Raw genomic sequence first — 21,162 nt, 5'->3', positions numbered from 1 at the left:
ACCGACTCCTTCCAAATTAGAAAACGCAACAACGTTTACGCTGTCCGATGTCAGGTCTACCCACTGGGCCCCACTCATCATGTAAAGTAAAGATCTGGACCGTCCATTAGATTTATAAAATCCATATGATTCAATCCTAGGTGACAGAATTTTAAAAAATAGAATGGATCGGATTTCAACCATCCAAACGTAAGACAGACGGCAGCATAGAAAACCTCATGGGCCACACTGAAATCATTTAGGTCTCGGCCTGTCTGGAGGGTTTTTCGTCCTAAAGACAATGGACGGCATGGATTTTCCATGAAATGTTTTCCTGGGGTCCACCAAACATTACAGGGCGGACGCGGAACCTCTGTTTTCGCGACAGAGGCTGTGTGTGAGCACTGTGGGCCCCGCTCATCATCCGTATAGTTAATAAGAGCTGACCATCGTGCATAGGGTCTCGATCTCAGTCAAATGTTGTTGATCTTGTGCATTCATGCACGCACACGTGCTAGTTTCAACGGTCACAAATGGACAGCCCTGCGCCAATTGCAGCGTAATTACTACCTTTGGCTGCGTCAATAACATTACAAAACCAGCCATCTCTGGTCGAAATTTCGAGGGGAAGCGGGTGAACGGAGTGGATCTCCTATCTGAGCTCAAGAATTGTCCCCACCAAGGTTCAGTGCAAGAATATCTTGCGTAAGAAGGTTCTGCTGCGTAAAACTTCCGCATGAAGTGCAGAAATTCTAGCCACCGCCTCTGTCACTCGACCGCCCCTACTACTTATAAGAGAGAGAAGGAGAGAACGTGGGAGGCATTCAATTTGCAGGGATTCAATCCATCAGTCGACTAGGGAATGTCAGTAACAGAGAGAGAGAGAGAGACAGGGAGTAGTTTCGTTTATTTGTTTTATTTGTAGTTTTTTCTATCATGGTTTTCCTGAGATCTGGTCCAATCATGTTAGGCTAGACCTCTTAGCTAGGGCTAAGAAGTGAAGCTTGTAGCGTGATGGGAGAATTTATGCGTGTGCCTTTTGTTTAGATTGAATGGATTTTGATTTAATTTTATTATGGGAATATTTTTAGTTTTTAATGGTCTGCTAAGACTGAAATTACAATGGGTCTGCGATAACTTTAAGTATTTATTTTTTCTTATTTTAATTATGACGTCGGGAAGCCCGGTTGTTCACCATCGTCTCCTGGGCATGGTTGGATGTCGGTACCCTTCCTAACCTTCATATCATGTTATTTGGTTGGTAATTAGTTTAAGTTCTGTTGTTACCATCGTCTCCTGGGCATGGTTTGGTGATGGAATCCATTCTAATTCATATAACTTTCATCTTTTTAAAAACTATATCAACGGAAGTTTAGTCTAATTTTCATGGTTACACCCTTCAACTGGATAAAGATGGATTCTAAGTCCAGTTGAGTTTCTGATGTAGGCATAAGATCTCTCTGATCTCTACAAGTGGATCCTCTGAATCTCTAGTTTCCTTCCTCTGAATTTCTTAAGTTTTAGATCAGTATTTCACTATTATTCCTCAAAATCATTCGATTTAGATTTCATCTTAATCTAGTTCTAGTTCTAGTAAGTTTCAGATTACGTACAGGTTTCAGTCCCTTGGGATTCGACCTCGGTCTTACCAAGTTTATTACCACATCACAACCCTATACTTGGGGAGTGAACAAGTTTTTGGCACCGTTGCCAGGGATTGATGGTTACGCTTTTTGAAATTAATTAGTTTTGGGATTAGTTTAAGATTAGGATTTTTCTAACCTTAGATTTTTTATTTTTTCCTAATTTTTAGAAACTAATTTATTTTTTCTGTTTTGTAGGATTCTGAGATAGGTTTCTAAGTTGGTAATTTCTTCCTTGCTATTTCTAAATTAGGATTTATTTTTTTAAGCAAGTTTCTAATTCTAACTCTTTTAGAATCTAACTTTGTTTGTTAAATTTTTTTTAGAAAATTTCTACTTATAGACTTTTTGTTTAGAAACTAACCTTCCTATTTTGTAGGCTTTTAAGATAGAAATTTCTAATTCGGTAAGATCTTTCTCTACTTTCTATTTTTTAGATCTCTTTTAGTAACTTACTTTCTAGTTTAGGACTTTCCTAATTTATTTTAGAAATTTTTACTTTCTTTTAGGAATTTCTTCTTTTAGAAACTAGTTTACTTCTAATTTTCTTTTTAAAGATTTTCTAATTTTAGACATTCTCTTTAGAAACTGACTTGTTTTGTTTTCTTTTGCAGGTTTTTAACTTAGGGACTCCAATTTGGTAACTTCTTTCCAACCCTCTCTTTCTTTCTAGATTTTCTTTTCCTTTCTTAGGATTAGGCTTCGAATTTGATTGAGGGCTGCGAGTGTTTCATGCCCAAGTGGGCCCGTGACAACACTCGACGTCTCTTAACTGAAGGGGGAATGGTTGAGGAGTTAACTATCCATCGCAGGACTAAACACCACTCGAAATCCCCTGAGTTAATTGAAGTGATGGCTGAAAACCAACCTCTTCTACCCCAACGTAGGGTGGAGGACATTCAGGATGAGAATGAAGTGCATCAAACACCCCCGCCTTGTACTTTACAAGATTATTTACAACCAGCGAGGGTGAGTACGCCCTCATGCCTGATTTTTCCTGAAAATACAGGACATATGGACATAAAGCCAGGGATTATCCAACTCCTTCCTAAGTTCCATGGGCTTGAATCTGAAGAACCATATCTACATTTGAAAGAGTTTGATGAGATCATAGCCACTTTATATTTTCAAAATGTGTCTGAGGACACAGTTAGGCTGAAACTCTTTCCTTTTTCCTTGAAGGAGAAGGCTAAGACATGGTTACATTCACTGCGTCCTAAATCCATTAGCACATGTAATGATATGCAGAGGGAATTTATAAAGAAATTTTTTTCACATCATAAAACGATTACCCTTAGAAAAGCAATCATGAACTTCACCCAAAAGGAGGATGAAACATTTTACCAATGTTGGGAAAGGTTCAAGGATTTGGTCAGTTCATGCCCACAACACGTGGCGCATTACAAATTTTTTCTACGATGGACTGACATCTTCCATGTGCCAAATGGTTGAGACAATGTGTAATGGAGAATTCATTAATAAAAATGTCGACGAGGTATGGGATTACCTCGATAGTCTTGCTGAAAAAACACAATCATGGGATTATTACCCAAAATCGAACACCATGTTTAGGCCGACTCAATCTAAGGAGAAAGGTGGATTGTATCTCTTGAAAGAAGAGGATGATCTCAAGTATAAAGTAACTACGCTCATAAGAAAATTTGAGGCCATGGAAGGAAAGAAGGATAAAGTTAATGAAAGTGTTTGCGGCATCTGTGATTGCAACATTCACACAACTGAAAATTGTCCTACAATACTTGCCTTTCGAGAAGTGTTGAATGAACAATCCAATGCCGTAAATACTTATCAAAGACCTTTCAATGGACCAACCTCTAATACGTACAATCTTGGTTGGAAAAATCATCCAAACTTTAGTTGGAGAAATGGACAAACTGCTACCCCTCAAGGTTTCTTCAATCAAATTCCAAATTAAGGGAAACCTCAAGAGGATCCGGTTCAAAAACATATTCGAGAACAAGAGCTACTTAATCAAAATTTGGCATAAGCGTTTCATGATATCCACACAGTATTAGGAATGCTTGCGTCGTCGATTCAAAGGATAGAGTCACAATTAACAAGTGGAGGGAAGAGGATGCTTCCTGCTCAACCTCTCCCCAATCCCAAACCACAATATGAAATAAGTGACCCTAGTTCTTCAATTCAAATGGAACACACTAAATCCATCACCACTCTTAGAAGTGGGAAGATCATTGATAAAACCCTTCTGGTTAAGCCCGAAAAGCCTCAAGAATCAGAAGAGGACAACAATGATGGACCTAGTAATGCCCCACAAAAATTAGAACCGGAACTTCTAGAAAAGCCAGTTGTTCCATTTCCTAAACGGTTAGTCGCACCAAAACCTCTCTCTAACTCTCAGGATATCCTAGAGGTGTTGAAACAAGTGAAGGTCAACATTCCTCTACTTGATGTCGTAAAACAGATACCTCCATATGCCAAATTCCTGAAAGACTTATGCACGACCAAACGACGGCAGAATATTCAAAAGAAGATCTTCTTAACCGAGAAAGTGAGTGTCATCCTAAAGCAAGACGTGCCACAGAAATTCAAAGATTCTGGTAACCCAACCATATCATGTGTAATCGGAGACCATCGAATTGATCATGCATGAGCGTCAATCTGATTCTCTACTCGGTATACAGACAGTTAGGTTTGGAAAATTAAAACTCACCTTAACCACGCTACAACTTGTTGATCGCTCTGTTTGTATACCAAGAGGGATAATTGAGGATGTGTTGGTCCAAGTTGATAGATTTTACTATTCTATAGATTTTATCATCCTGAACATCGAACCCATCAATAATATGAGCACTCAAATTCACGTCATTCTTGGTCGCCCATTCCTTGCCACTTCAAACGCAATTATCAATTGCAGGAATGGTGTCATGACTATGTCTTTTAGAAATATGACATTGGAGTCAAACATCTTTTTCAATAACGGCAGAAACTTAGAGGATGATGACGATTTCTACGACATTAACATGATTGACTTTTTAGTGGAAGATACGACACCTCTGACCTTATCCTCTGACCCTCTAGAAATGTGTCTAACCCACTCCCATGATTTTGATGATGACATGATTAGGGAGACGTGTGCCTTGCTTGATACTGCACCGGTACTTGAAGTTAACCGGTGGAGGCCACAATTTGAAGAATCGCCACAAACCGATGTAGTGCCTCTACCGTCTAACCTCAAGCCACCGAAGCTTGACCTAAAACCTTTGCCCTCTAATTTGAAATACGTATATTTAGGTCAAGATGAGACATACCCAATGGTGATCTCTGCCCACCTGGAGAAAGAACAGGAGAGTATGCTCATTTCTACTCTCATTGAGCATAAAGGAGCCTTAGGATGGACGATAGCGGACCTCAAGGGAATCGACCCCTCGATTTGTACTCACCACATATATCTTGAGGATAATACGAAGACCACTCGGCAATCATAATGTAGACTAAATCCAAACATGAGGGAAGTGGTTAAGGCCGAGATTCTTAAACTATTAGATGTGGGTATCATATACCCCATATCTGATAGTCAATGGGTGAGTCCAACTCAGGTGGTTTCTAAGAAGTTCGGGATCACCATCATAGCCAATGCCAATAATGAACTCGTGTCAATTAGAGTTACTACTGGTTGGAGAATGTGCATTAACTACAGGAAGCTGAATATCGTCACGAGGAAGGACTACTTTCCTTTACCCTTCATTGATCAAATCTTGAAAAGGCTAGCAGGTCATTCCTATTACTGTTTCCTTGACGGGTATTCAGGCTACAATCAGATTGAAATCGCCCCTGAAGATTAGGAAAAGACCACATTTACATGTCCCTACGGCACCTTTGCCTACAGAAGAATGCCATTCGGATTATGTAATGCCCCTGCCACCTTTCAGCGATGTATGATGAGTATCTTTTCTGACATGGTGGGGAAATATCTAGAGGTCTTCTGGACGATTTCTCTGTTTTCGGTTCATCTTTCAGCGAGTGCTTAGAGAGTCTTAAATGTGTGCTAAAAAGATGTGAAGAAAAGAACTTGGTACTTAATTGGGAGAAGTGTCATTTCATGGTTCATAAGGAAATTGTCCTTGGACATATTATCTCGTCCAAAGGAATTGAGGTGGATAAGGCAAAAATCGATCTTATCTCTAACCTACCTCCACCCAAGAACATTAGAGACGTGCGATCCTTCTTAGGACACGCAGGATTTTACAGGCACTTCATAAAGGACTTTAGTCTCCTCTCTCGTCCTTTATATAATCTACTTCAAAAGGATGCACCATACGAGTGGACTGAACCATGTCAGGAACCTTTCACTGAGCTTAAGGGCATGTTGACTAGTACACCCATCAAACAACCACCCGACTGAGGCATTCCTTTTGAACTTATGTGCGACGCGTCTGATTATGCTCTTGGGGCGGTTCTAAGCCAGCGAAAAGATAAGAAACCCTACATTATTCATTATGCGAGTAAGACTCTAAATCCTGCCCAAGTGAACTACTCGACTACGGAAAAGGAACTCTTAGCCGTAGTGTTCGCTTTGGACAAATTTCGGTCTGACTTGATTGGATCCAAGATCATTATTTACACTGATCACGCAGCGCTCAAGTATCTTCTGTCTAAGAATGATGCTAAGCCCCGTCTGATACGATGGATCCTCCTACTCCAAGAATTTGACCTAAAAATAAAAGATAAAAAGGGAGTAGAGAACGTAGTGGCTGACCATCTTTCTCGCCTTAATCCCTCTGATTCCCTTGAAACGATACATATCAATGATATGTTCCCTGATGAATAATTGTTCAGAGTCTCCCATTCACCTTGGTTCGCTGATATTGCTAATTATCTTGCCACAGGTTCCATACCGACACATTGGACTGCGTAAGATAAGAAGAAATTTTTCACCGAGGTGCACAACTTTTTCTGGGATGATCCATATTAATTTAAATATTGCCCAGACCAAATCTTAAGAAGATGTGTGCCAGACATTGAGCATCAGAGTGTCATCTCTTTTTATCATTCATAGGCCTGTGGTGGTCACTTTTCTGCCAAAAAGACCACAGCCAAGATTTTGCAGTGTGGCTTTTACTGGCCCACTATGTTCAGGGATACTCATGAGTTTTGCAAAGCTTGTGAGTGTTGTCAGAAATTGGGAGCGTTGTCCCGTCGAAATATAATGCCCTTGAATCTCATTCTTTTCATCGAGGCATTTGATTGCTGGGGCATTGATTTCATGGGACCATTCCCCAAATCTTTTGGAAATCTATATATTTTGCTCGCTGTAGACTATGTCACTAAATGGGTTGAAGCAATTCCATGTTAGATAATGATCATCGCACGGTCATTAAATTTCTAAAAGAGAACATCATTTCCCGATTCGGAACGCCTCGAGCTATCATTAGTGATGGGAGCTCACACTTTTGTAATAGACCATTCGAAAGCTTAATGAAGAAATACAGTATCTCTCACAAGGTGAGCACCCCATACCATCCACAGACAAGCAGACAAGCTGAGATTTCCATTAGGGAGATCAAACATATCGTAGAGAAAACGGTTAACCCTGATCGTAAGGATTGGTCAACCCGATTGACCGATGCCTTATGGGCATTCCGTACTGCATTTAAAACCCCTATTGGAACGTCTCCCTTTAGACTTGTCTATGGGAAGGCTTGTCACTTGCCTGTGGAGTTGGAACATAAAGCGTACTGGGCGATCAAAAATCTGAATTTCAATCTGGACAACGCTGGCTCGCTATGCAAACTTCAGTTGAATAAACTCGAAGAAATCCGGAACGATACATACGAGAACTCGAGAATTTATAAGGATAGAATGAAGGCGTTTCATGACCAACGTATTCTACGGAAATCATTCACACCTAGTCAGAAAGTTCTTTTATATAATTCTCGATTACATCTCTTTCCAGGTAAGCTTCGATCTCGTTGGACTAGCCCTTACATTGTGGTCACTGCGTATCCTCATGGGGCCGTTGAGATAAGAGATCCTGACAATGGCAAGGAGTTTAAAGCAAATGGACATCGCTTAAAGCCATTTGTCAAGAAATTTGATTCAGAGAACATGTCCATACCTCTGACTCATCCTGTTTACCATGATTGATTTCCTAGTCTGATGGAGGTATAGGTAGGTTTTCTGTTTTCATAAGATTAGAGTAGTTTGCTTTATGCTGTTCTAGGCTAATTTGCTTTCTACATTGTTTTAGGATAGTTTTCTTTTGTTGGTTTCTCTCTTGTGTTGACTTGCTTTCATACTAAGATCTTTGTGTAAAAGCTTCTTGAATCCCTCGTCCAGGTATAATCTTCCCATCACTTCTCATTTACTTTCATTGTCGCATGTACATGGCGAGCATATCTTTTATATTGAGGGCAATGTAGATTTTTAGTTAGGGGTGGGAGATTAGGTTACCTAATCAGTGTTTTCTTGGTCTTAAGCAGAAATTGTGAAAATTTTTAAATTTTTCTGGAATTTCGTATGAATTCGAAGTGATTTTTGACGACCATCTTTGATTTAGACTTACAAGATACAGGATGTTGGTGATTTATGTCTCTTGGATTTAGTTGTTTGATAGATTTCACGGTTGAGAGCGACTTATCAATCCATGATTAGAAGTTTTAAACATTGATTGAATCATAATTTTACATGTCACATCTCGCTTACACATTAAGATTTCAGTCGATATTGAAGGATTAACTTGATAATCATTAAACATGAAAGGAACCAACCTGAGAAAATTGAATGGATTGGGTGTACGATCTTCACCATAGGTTTACTCCCTATAAGTGAGGATTCGATTCCCCATGGATGATATGTGAAAAGGGTTGGGTGTACAGTCTTCACCATAGGTTTGATCCCTATAAGTAAGGATTTGATTTCCCTTCTCGGCGTTACTTTTAATGGAAAAATCAAAAGCTGGAAGAATGAAAAGAAGAACTGTAAGGCAAGTTCTGGTTTAGGCTTTGATTGTCCTGAATGCTCTCTTGATCATCAATGTTATCATGGAACTTGACGATTGGATCTCTTAATGATGGTAAGTCGGGTTTACACTATACACCCATGGAACTCAATGTTTAGAATAGTTTCTAATTAATGGATTAATACTCTGAGCCTGACTATGGAATCTACCATGCGCTTAAGTCCAGGAGAAGGTAAGGCTCAACATTCATGAATCTTATACCTCTAGGATCTGAATTGTTTTTCAAAAATCACTCGAGTTCATAGGAATTGTCCTGTAATTCTCAACTTATTTTTCGCATAATTTGCTCGGGACTAGCAAAATGCTGGTTGGGGGTTGTGTTGAGGGTCAAATATTGCATATCAGACCCCAGTTATTGCCAGATTTTATGAACATGGTACTGTTTAACGGTCCAATTTAATCGTGTTTGTGATGCAAGGTACATTTGCAAGCTTGGATCGAAAAAGGATGCAAAAAGCATGGACTTAATGCTCAAGCATCACCAAGGCAATGGACCAGACTCCAGGGACCGAGATTGAAGAGTTTACACACCAGGAATCTAAGAAAGTCAAGCTGTTCACGTTAAAGAGGCCTGAAAAGTGTCCTAAATGTAAGATCATAGGGTTCTCACCATCCGTTCGGCTCAAGATTTTATATATGGCCTGAGGACCATAAATTAACCATAAATGTCAAATTTTAACCGTTGGATCCTTGCATAAATGGCCCAACGGACAGATCAGCCCCTAAAATCCTGAATTGGGGCCCACCTGATATCTGGATATGCCACAAAGTTGGTCTCAACCCCTTATATACAATGGGAAAGTGGATGGACGGAGCAGATGCCTCACAAACATCTCCGGGGGACCCACATGTACAGTGCGTGTGCAAGGTGTACACGTGCACCAGCCGTGCACCATTACAGCCATAGTCGGTCAGCGCACCCTGACCGACTCCTTCCAAATTAGAAAACGCAACAGCGTTTACGCTGTCCGACGTCGGGTCTGCCCACTGGGCCCCACTCATCATGTAAAGTAAAGATCTGGACCGTCCATTAGATTTATAAAATCCATATGATTCAATCCTAGGTGACAGAATTTTAGAAAATAGCGTGGATCGGATTTCAACCGTCCAAACGTAAGACGGATGGCAGCGTAAAAAACCTCATGGTCCACACTGAAATCATTTAGGTCTTGGCCTGTCTGGAGGGTTTTCCGTCCTAAAGACAATGGATGACATGGATTTTCCATGAAATGTTTTCATGGGGTCCACCAAACATTACAGGGCGAACGTGGAACCTCTGTTTTCACGACAGAGGCTGCGGGTGAGCGCTGTGGGCCCCGCTCATCATCCGTATAGTTAATCAGAGCCGACTATCGTGTATAGGGTCTCGATCTTAGTCAAATGTTATTGATCTTGTGCATTCATGCACGCACACGTGCTAATTTTAACGGTCACAAACGGACAGCCCTGCGCCAATTGCAGCGTTATTACTACCTTTGGCTGCGTCAATAACATTACAAAATCAGCCATCTCTGGTCGAAATTTCGAGGGGAAGCGGGTGAACGGAGTGAATCTCCTGTCTGAGCTCAAGAATTGTCCCCACCAAGGTTCAGTGCAAGAATGACTTGCGTAAGAAGGTTCTGCTGCGTAAAACTTCCACATGGAATGCAGAAATTCCAGCCACCGCCTCTGGTACTTGACCGCCCCTGCTGCTTATAAGAGAGAGAAGGAGAGAACGTGGGAGGCATTCAATTTGCGGGGATTTAATCCATCAGTCGACTGGGGAACGTCAGTAACAAAGAGAGAGACAGGGAGTAGTTTCGTTTATTTGTTTTATTTGTAGTTTTTTCTATCATGGTTTTCCTGAGATCTGGTCCAATCATGTTAGGCTAGACCTCTTAGCTAGGGCTAAGAGGTGAAGCTTGTAGCGTGATGGGAGAATTTATGTGTGTGCCTTTTGTTTAGATTGAATGGATTTTGATTTAGTTTTATTATGGGAATATTTTTAGTTTTTAATGGTCTGTTGTGACTGAAATTACAATAGGTCTGCGATGGCTTTAAGTATTTGTTTTTCCTTATTTTGATTATGACGTCAGGAAGCCCTGTTGTTCGCTATCGTCTCCTGGGTATGGTTGGATGTCGGTACCCTTCCTAACCTTCATATCATGTTATTTGGTTGGTAATTAGTTTAAGTTCTGTTGTTGCCATCGTCTCCTGGGCATGGTTTGGTGATGGAATCTATTCTAATTCATATAACTTTCATCTTTTTAAAAACTATATCGACGGAAGTTCAGTCTAATTTTCATGGTTACACCCTTCAACTGGACGAAGATGGACTCCAAGTCCAGTTGAGTTTCTGATGCAGGCAGAAGATCTCCCTGATCTCTACAAGTGGATTCTCTGAATCCCTAGTTTCCTTCCTCTGAATTTCTTAAGTTTTAGATCAGTATTTCACTATTATTCCTCAAAATCATTCGATTTAGATTTCATCTTAATCTAGTTCTAGTTCTAGTGAGTTTCAGATTACGTACAGGTTTCAGTCCCTTGGGATTCGACCTCGGTCTTACCGAGTTTATTACTAAATCACAACCCTATACTTGGGGAGTGAACAGCTACTAAAAAATTATATCAAACACTTTAACTTCGAATCGCTTTAAGTCCGAAAACATTCGAACGAAATCACACTTAACTTAATCATACAAAGCGTTAGAGATAAGCCGTTTCTGGCATCCTTGGATAAGAACTCGCCTACTATTCTGAAAGAATTCATGGATCGGTTGGATAAGTATGCGGACGTCGAAGAAACCCGAATCCTGCTTGAGGCCGCTCAAAACGTGAAGATTCCGGCTAAAGAGTTAGCCAAGAAAGAAGTTGACTCGACTAGTGGAAAGAAGCGTAAAGAGGATCGGTCTCACGATGAATGTAGATTGGGTAAGCAACCTGACCACAAATTCTCAGTGTACACCCTGCTCAATAAATCAAAGGAGCAGGTTTTGATGTAGATCAAGGGCGAAAGGTTCGTCAACTAGCCAGATAGACTCCGAAGCAATCCGAACTGACGAAATAAGAACAAATACTACCATTACCATCGCGATCATGGGTATAATACGAGTGACTGCTATCACTTGAAGGAAGAAATCGAGAGACTCATCCGAGAAGGTCATCTCAGAGAGCATGTCAAGAGAACCGGGACAATGGAAGAACGTTCAGGTGACAACTGACCAACGGAGGAAATCCGGACCTTTATCAATGGTCCCCAAGGCGGGGGTTAATCAAACAATGCTCGGAAAAATCACGCCAGGAACATCAGCCGACCTGAGTCTGAAATCCTGATTTTAGCTCGGCCTTCGAAAGAGAGGAAAAAGGAAAGGTACTGTATATCATTTACCGATGAAGATGCTCAGGGTATTCATCATCCGCATGATGACGCATTAGTCGTCACCGTCACTATAGCAAACCGCAAGGTGTTCCGCATTCTCGTTGATACGGGTTGTCCGTAGATGTACTATTTACTCAAGCACTCGATAAAATGGGCCCCGAACGATCGGCACTACGGCCAGTTCACATCCCATTAATCGGATTCTCGGGTGGACAAATCCTTCTTGAAGGAGTCATCTCATTACCACTCACTGTTGGAAATTCTGCACATCAGGCAACAGTAATGATCGACTTTCTGATAGTCGACCAAACATCCGTCTACAACGCTATACTCGGTCGACCCTCTCTATGCCTTCTCTAAGCTGTAGTGTCGACGTACCATCTCTCCATGAAATTTTCGACTAAGTCGGGAGTAAGAGTCGTCAAAGGTGACCAACAGGACGCAAGGTGCTGCTATGCGACGGTCGTAAAAGCTCCAGCCGAGGTAACCACGATTAAATCGTAGGACCCTCTGGCCGACACCCACGAGCGAGGACAACCAGTAGAAGACCTAATCCCAATACCTTTGGTCGAGACAGACGAATCCAAGACAATTCAGATTGGCTCGTCCCTACAGTCACCCCTGAAAGATAAGTTGATATCCCTACTCCGACGATACGCTGATGTATTTGCATGGAGCCATGAAGATATGCCTGGGATTGATCCCTCAGTGATGACTCATCGCCTCAACATCGATCCGACCTACTGACTGATCTGACAGAAGTGACGACCACTCGGCCCCGAAAGGTACGCTATCATCGAAAAAGAGGTTAGCAAGCTCCTAAAGGCTAAATTCATCGAGGAGATATACTATCCGGAGTGAGTAGTTAATGTCGTACTCGTTAAGAAAGCCAACGGGAAGTGGCGAGTCTGTATTGACTATACCGACTTAAACAAAGCCTGCCCGAAGGACAACTTCCCTCTTCCAAGGATCGATCAATTGGTGGATAGCACGACAGGACATGAACTTCTTAGTTTATAGATGCTTATTCTGGATACAATCAAATTGTAATGCATCAGTCAGATAAATCTAAGACTACCTTTATCACTGACAAAGGTCTTTACTGTTACCGTGTGATGCCATTTGATCTAAAAAATGTAGGAGCGACCTACTAACGATTAATAAATAAAATATTTGCTCGGCAGATTGGCGGGACCATTGAAGTATACATTGATGGCATGCTCGTTAAAAGTATACATGCGGCCGATCATATTGTCGACTTAGAAGAGATGTTTCTTATCCTTCGTAAATACAAGATGAAGTTAAACTCGAGCAAGTGTACCTTTGGGGTAAGCTCAGGTAAATTTTCTGGATTCCTGGTCAGCCAGCGAGGGATAGAAGCAAATCCGGAGAAAATCAAAGTATGACTAGACATGAAATCCCCGAAAATGATCAAAGACGTACAAAGACTAATTGGATGAGTAGCCGTACTCAACCACTTCCTTTTCCGAGCTACCGATAAGTGTCTTCCGTTCTTCAAACAACTGAAGGGAAGACAAACGGTAGATTGGACGGAAGTGTATGAAGCAGTGTTCCATCAGTTGAAGTCGTATCTTGGATCTCCACCTCTCTTATCAAAACCCGAGCCTGGGGAAGCCTTACTGTTGTACCTGATGGTCTCTGACGCAGCCGTAAGCTCGGCTTTGATACGCGAGCATGAAGGAAAGCAGTTGCTGGTGTATTACGTCAGTAAAGCATTACTACCAGCAGAAATCAGATATCCGCCTCCGGAGAAGGTGGCCCTAGTCTTAGTAGTCTCCTCACGATGACTTCAGCCTTACTTTCAAGCTTACACTATCATCGTCGTGATTGACCTCCCACTGTGTCAGATCTTACATAAACCGAAAGCTTTCAGTCGACTAATTAAATGGGTGATCGAGCTTAGTGAATTCGACATTCAATACAAGCCGAGTATGGCAGTTAAAGGACAGGTTGTGGCCGACTTCGTCGCTGAAGTTACACTACAAATCGATTCACCTACCGAGCTTGCAGATGAGCCAACCAACCAGTTGACGACTGCTTCTCCCAAATCATCGCCCGACCCAACCCCCTAAAAGCTTTATATTGATAGCTCATCCAACTCTAAAGCAAGTGGGGCAAGAGTCACCTGGAAACTCCTGATTAAACCTACATGCAATATGCCTTAAGACTTGGATTTCAAACCTCGAACAATATAGCAGAATACGAAGCCTTGTTGCTCGGCCTCTGACTAACAGCCAGTCTGGGTGTTACTCATCTCAACGTATTCAGCAACTCGCAGTTGGTCGTCAATCAGGTTACTAGCGTGTATCAAACACGTAAAGAGCAACTAAAAGCATACATGAAGAAAGTTAAAGAGTTGATCAACGGTTTTTAACTATATATTTTCATTCAGATCCCTCGAACAGAAAACGTTAAAGCTGACTTATTGGCGAAACCTGCCTCTGCCGACGAAGATGATATAGCCAGGTTCATTCCAATCGAGTACGTCGCTAAGCTGAGTATCGACGACCCGCTTAGCTCAACCGTACACTCAATCGATTCAGAACCCACTTAGCTCAACCCGATCGTCTAATATCTTGACATTAGAAAGTTGTCCGAGGATCATACCAAGGCCCGACGGTTGAAGATCTGCGCCTCTTGCTACACCATACTTAACGGGGTGTTGTATAAGAAAGGATTTTTCACTCCTTTGTTACGCTGCCTAAATCATGATGAGGCTAATTATGTACTGTGAGAGATCCATAAAGGGATTTGCGAAAATCACTTGGGAGGATGATCGCTCACACATAAGGTCTTACGACAAGGGTATTACTGGCCGACCATTCAGCATGACGCACGCAAGCTCGTCCAAAGTTACGACAAATGCCAACGATTCACGGCCGTTCCAAGGTAGCCACCCTATGAGTTGACTCCTATGGCGGGTCCTTGGCCCTTCACGCAGTGGGGAATCGACATCATTGGACCACTCCCTTTGGAGAAAGGTCAAACCAAGTTTACCGTTGTTGCGGTGGATTACTTCACAAAGTGGGCCGAAGCCGAGCCATTGGCTAGGATAACCGAACAAAAGATCATAAATTTCATCTGGAAAAACATCATCTGCCGATTCGGGATACCTCGAACCATTATTACTGACAACGAGAAGCAGTTCGACAACAGACAGTATTGAGAGATGTGCGACAATCTCAGAATAAGGAATGTCTACTCGTATCCCCATCATCCTCAAATGAATGGGCAGGTCGAGGCAGTCAACAAAATCATCAAACAGCATCTCTGAACCAAACTCGATCGAGCTAAGGGAGCGTGGGCCGACGAACTTCCTAAAATACTATGGGCGTACCGAACTACCGCTGGAACGGCTACGGGAGAGACTCCTTTCTCCCTTGCATATGGATCAAAAGTCGTCACTTCGGTCGAGATCGGACTACGCTCGGGTCAGTTCGTTTAACGAACAAGACAACGTAGAACTGCTAGCTCTCCGACTTGACTTCTTTGAAGAGCAAAGGGAAAGGGCTCAGCTACAAACGATGGCTCGGCAACGATAAGTAGCTCAATTCTATAATGCCCGAGTCAAGGTTAGACGCTCTCGAGTGGGAGACATGATCCTCCGAAAAACGTTCCTGAACACTAAGGAAGTTAGCGCGGGCACATTGGGACCCAATTGGGAAGGACCCTGTGTTGTCTCATGCAACATCTGACCCGGAACGTATCGGCTAGAAGATCTAACAGGGCAATTACTCCCCCATCCTTGGAATGTTAAGCATCTAAAACTCTATTATCCCTAGGTTTGCCATTAAGCAATTGAAAAAATTCGATTGAGCAAAGAATGAAAAACATGTAAACTGAGTCAAATAATGAGAAAACCAAGTATATTCATTCATCAGTATGAGTTTTACATCGGATTATATTAGTTTCTACTTTTGAATTACATTGACAAAGTGATAAGGATAATGCAGAAAAGGGTCGGGGAAAATAAGCGATGTCCCCCCTCCCTTAGTTGCAGATGCTCTCGAGCCCCGCTTGAAGCTTGGTGTACTTAAAGTGCCTGAAACTTGGTGTGCTTAAAGTTCTTGACACGCTTTGCAATCCAAAATTAGCTTCAAGGTTCACCAAGAGCTAACACAAGAGGTGGCTCGGGTTTAACTGCCGCCGCCACTCGGAGCAGCCTCAGAAGCACCCTCAGGATCAGCCGCCGCCACATAAGCAGACCCAGCTGCCTCGGCCTCCAGACCTTCATACCCAGAGTCAATTTCATCAAATCCCAAAAGATCAAGGTCGGGGAAAGACTGCTTCATCAGGTCCATGCACTTGATGTAATCATCCTGATACAAGTGGTCCCGCTCCTCCAAATACTCTCGAGACTCGAGAAAGGCCCCTACGGCTGGACCTTGGCCTGCTCGATGATAGCCTTAGTTTAGGTCTTGAGCTGAGATAACTTCTCCTCGAAAGAAGCCAGGGCCTGGCGATTCCGCCGACTCTCTTCCTAGGCCTCTTGCAATTGTGAGGCCAAGCGAGCACCCTCGGCTCTGGCTTCATCAACAACCTTCCTAGCGAGCCCTAAGTCGCCAGTCATTATATTGAGTCGAGTCACGGCAGCAGCAAGTTGTGCTTCCGCCTCCCCTGCCCGTTTCTGAGCATCAGTCAGATCTGAGCTAGCCCTGAGCGTAGAAGGAGCGAACTACAAAAGGAAAACGTAAGGTCAGATCAAGTTTGAGGAAATCGACAGAACAAGCGTGAAGTTCAATTCTTACCTCGAGAAGCATCTTCGCTATATGAGAGAGAGTCTGCCTCGGGGAAGCTTTAAAGAGGGCAGCGAAGTCATTTTCGCTCCCATGGAAAATTGCCTAGGGGATCATGTTATTCACAGCTCGTTGGAAGACCGACATCTCCTGTTGAATCATCTCCCCTGCTCCCCTCTCTACTCCAGAACCTACTCGGCAACAGGTCCTGGCTCAAGAGCCATATGAGACTCGGGAGCCACTGCATTCGCCACTTCCGCCCCTTCCTCCGAGTCAAGGACTATCACGGTCGGGATGGCCGGGGCGGCTTGCCCCTTAGCCTTCGAAACCGTCTTCAGCCTCTTTGGGTGTAACGTCTCGAAAAAATCCGAACAAGGACCGGAGTACCACCTCAGGCAGAAATCACCCGGGACCAAAACCTTTAGAAATTAGGCTAGTATTAACAAGTGTTAAACTAGTGTGCTTGTGAAATTAACACTAATCACTTTAAATATGATCTGCATGACCCAAACCGTGCAGTATCATCGACGCTACATTACCCTGAAATCTAGAATCCATCTCAAAACCCAGTTGCTCTCGGGAGCATCTTGAAACTTCGTATCGGACCTGGACTACACGTCGAAAGTTCGATAACCGCAAAACTGTACAGTTATGACCACATAACTGGACTTGACAACCCTCTTGGAAATCAAGTCTTAATTGTGTCTATAAATACACAACTTGAGCCCGGAGCGAAGTGTGTGAGAAACGTGAAAATATTTAGAAATAAAATCTGAATTTAAGTAATCTGAGTCGTGTCGCTTGCGGGCCAAATATAAGGATTTAGACCGTCAGAATCTGACCCAAATACACCCTCGGATCAGGAGAAATGTCCCACACATGTCAGTATACTTGTGACCCTGATCGAGTGACCATGACCGTTAACTGACACGGGTCCGCCACGGTCGATCTGAAAACCCGATCGGAACGAAAACTCAGCCTGACTTAGATCCATGGTCAGGGCGCTTAAGTCCGACCGCACGTGGAAAAGAGGCCACCAGAAGTGCTCCGTTAGGCTGAAACAGACGCCCTTTGGATATAACCTAAGTATACCTTAGCCTTGGGGCCATTCCCATCAAACCTGGGCCTATATAAGGACCTTAAACACTCTCTCCCATATTCCATACGAATTTGAGAAACCCTAGGAGAGAGAGGAGAGAAAAGAGAAGGGAAAAGAAAGAAAGTGAGAGTGAGAGTTGGAGATTCTTCTTGGGATTCGATCCCGCTACTCCACACACTCAACCGTCATTCCTGTATCGCTATAGGCGATTCCGACTCCGTACTTAGGTAAGAAAACCTAACCCTAACTTGTCTTAGGATTTTTGATTAGCGTAATAGATGAATTAGCTAACCTATTCCCTGTTATAGGTTATTGTGGTGCCGTAGACAAGACTTAGGTTTTAAAATTGAGTTCGCTATGAGTCTACCGGCGAAAGGTGCAGACTATAAACGTATAGGTTATGGTTTTCAAGGCTTTCAATGTCAATTAATGATTTATGACTTACTTGAATTGCTACCACATGCTTAGACACAATGTTTCCCGCACTTTACACATATATATGAACTGTTGGATATAGTGTATTCTTGTGTTTGTTTAAATGTCTGAATGAATATGGAATTATGACTAGTATTTGTTATGATGAATATTTGGTAATACATGATCGTTGTATGTGTTGCACCTCCTATGCGAAAGGATTTGCTATAATATACGTTTTAAGTAAATTAATCTAGGTATGTTGTAATATGTAGTAGTCTAAGTGTTTGTAGAATATCTGAATGATCAGGCATGTAGTAATTGTACTTTACATGGGTGTTGAGATGAAATTCTCAACTACATTAATGATGTATATGATTTCCTCCATGTAACTCATATTCTTTGTCTGTTTTATTTAGGGACTGCATATGTTTGAATTTATGTTTAAGTTGAGATCCATCAAATGCTCACATACTTGTATGATTAGAATTAGGCATTCATTACCGCTCTGATTATCTTATATGATTATCTGTTAAAATTGAATGTGTTTGGGACTACGGTATAGTCCACGCAATCGGTAACAAGCACTAAATAGGTGGCTTATGTTGTTTCGTCACATAGGACGTGATCGATGAATCCGAGCCGTACTTGGGATGTCGGTAGTGGTTAGGCCACACGGAGTGCTTATGCACTTCATGTCGATCAACTCAACGTGCGCTCGTACTAGTCGAGCTCATCAAGTAACCCGATTGACCGATGTATGTTCACCATATATGGACGCTACTGCTTGAATCTAAGGTACCAAACTCACCAGTAAAAATTCCTTTAATCTTGGTACCTCAATCCGCTAAGACTCATGAGCCGGGCATGGTGGTATGGGACATCGTGGTCGAGCTGTCGGCCTACGCTGGTCTGATTATCCTCCCCGTAGTGTCCAGTGAGCAACACAGCCTCGTGAGCCGAATACGGTGGTATAGGACACTGTATTCGAGCTGTCGCCCTGCACTGATAAGGTGACGAGCCCTTTGTAGTGACCTCGAGCGTATCCTAAGACTGCGTAGAGACGTCGAGCCCTTATATAGCAACAAGAGTACATACTAGACCTGCACTGATAAGGTGACGAGCCCTTTGTAGCGACCTAGAACAGTAACATCGTATGAGATTTACTAGGATTAACGACCCTAGAATGGATCATCGTTTGGGAATTGATATAAGGGAGGTCCCTTAGCTTCCCAATCCTGCTGTATGAAAAGGACTAATAAGAACTTGGTAATCACGATCATGCACCGCACTGCATGTGCCGTTTGGCGTTGGGCAGAGCACTGAGGAAGTGACTGACATACGCGACCGTTAAATGAAGATCGCAGAGGAAGTGCAGACGAGGGCATGCATCATTTATACATACCATTCCTGCATTAATCAGAGTACTTAGGGATGTTTGATTGTATTGCTTTATCATTACTGCTTGACTGAATTGATAACACGTTAACATTTGCTTTATTGTTCCACTGAGTTGATCACTCACTCCCACGTTACGGGATGGTATTTTAAACACCAACCAGACTCTGTCTTAGATGTAGATGGAGACCCGACTGATGAGGCAGAGGCAGACTCCGCAGACAATGAGGATGCTTTCTCATATATGCAATATTCTGGCGGGTTTACATAGACCGATCTGATTGGCGGGGCTTCAGGGTTATACTTGTAGTGGACTATTACATTTTGACATTTTGTATTTTGAAACAATACATGTAATTATTGACCTGGTAATGTATACATACTTTGGGGACTTATACTGATTTGTAAAGTTATACATATTTAAATCAGTCTTCTGCTTACGTATTATAACTGTCCATGGATTATGTTTTGCTGATTTGTCTTAATCTTATTCATGTTTTATGCACTACTACAGACAACATTTAATCATCATTAAATATGTTGCATAAGTGATGCGTTGGAACTCGGGAGTTGGACTTCTACTCGACCCCCGATTTTCAGGGCGTTACATTGGGGGCCGAGGCTCTGACCTCGGAGGGGCCTTCTTGGAATGTGGACGAAAGAAAGGCCGGGCCTTAGCCATCTCTGCACCAAAAGCAGGACGAGTTAAACAAAATTCAAAGGGAATACGACAGGATAGCCAGAAATTACCTGTTAAGGCCGAGTCCAAACCCGAATAAAAAATATGCTCCGGTTGGAGAAGTCTCTTCCAAGACCGTTGCTCCGGACTCAGCGCCTTCAAATCTTTAATCCGAGCTAAAGCACCGACTCCGAGTTTCGGCCTTCGGTTGGGGATATTTGCAAAACGCATTCAGTCAGACTCAAAGACATAGTAGTGTGAGAAGATAAAGAAAAGAGCATACACCGAGTCACCTGCTTGGGAGAACACCCGAAGAACATGAGATTCGATGGGCCCTGGCTCGGAAGTCTCCCAACGGTCACACACCCAGAACCATCTATCTCTTCAGTGCTTGTTGGAGGTAGGATGGTCGGTTATCAAAGGTTCACTCTTATTATGCCAAGCACACATGAAGTACTAGCTAGGCTGCTGTGGGTTCGGCCATACTTGAAACAGATGGAGAAATTCTTCGACAGTCAGTGGGGGCTGCTCTGTCTCAACTCACAACACCGAGCATCCAAACAAGTTCCTCCACCCGTTCGGAACTATCTGCCCGGGTGCTATCCAGAGTTGGGAAAGCAGATCCCGAGCTATCCCCTGAAGGAGCAAACGCAAGCCACACTGCAAAGCGACTTGAAAAATAGCAATCATCCCAATAGGAGGGCGATCGGGTAACTCACTCGAAAGAGGGAGGCGAATAATGACCGAGTCCGGGACATGGTACCCGGCCTTAATTTTGTCCAGATCCGCCTCAGTTAAAACTGAGGGAACATGACCCTTTCGCTCATCTCCAACCTCC

This window comes from Magnolia sinica, chromosome 2 (genome assembly GCF_029962835.1).
Source record: "Magnolia sinica isolate HGM2019 chromosome 2, MsV1, whole genome shotgun sequence".
Classification (NCBI taxonomy): domain Eukaryota; kingdom Viridiplantae; phylum Streptophyta; class Magnoliopsida; order Magnoliales; family Magnoliaceae; genus Magnolia; species Magnolia sinica.
This window is presented reverse-complemented; position numbering follows the sequence as displayed.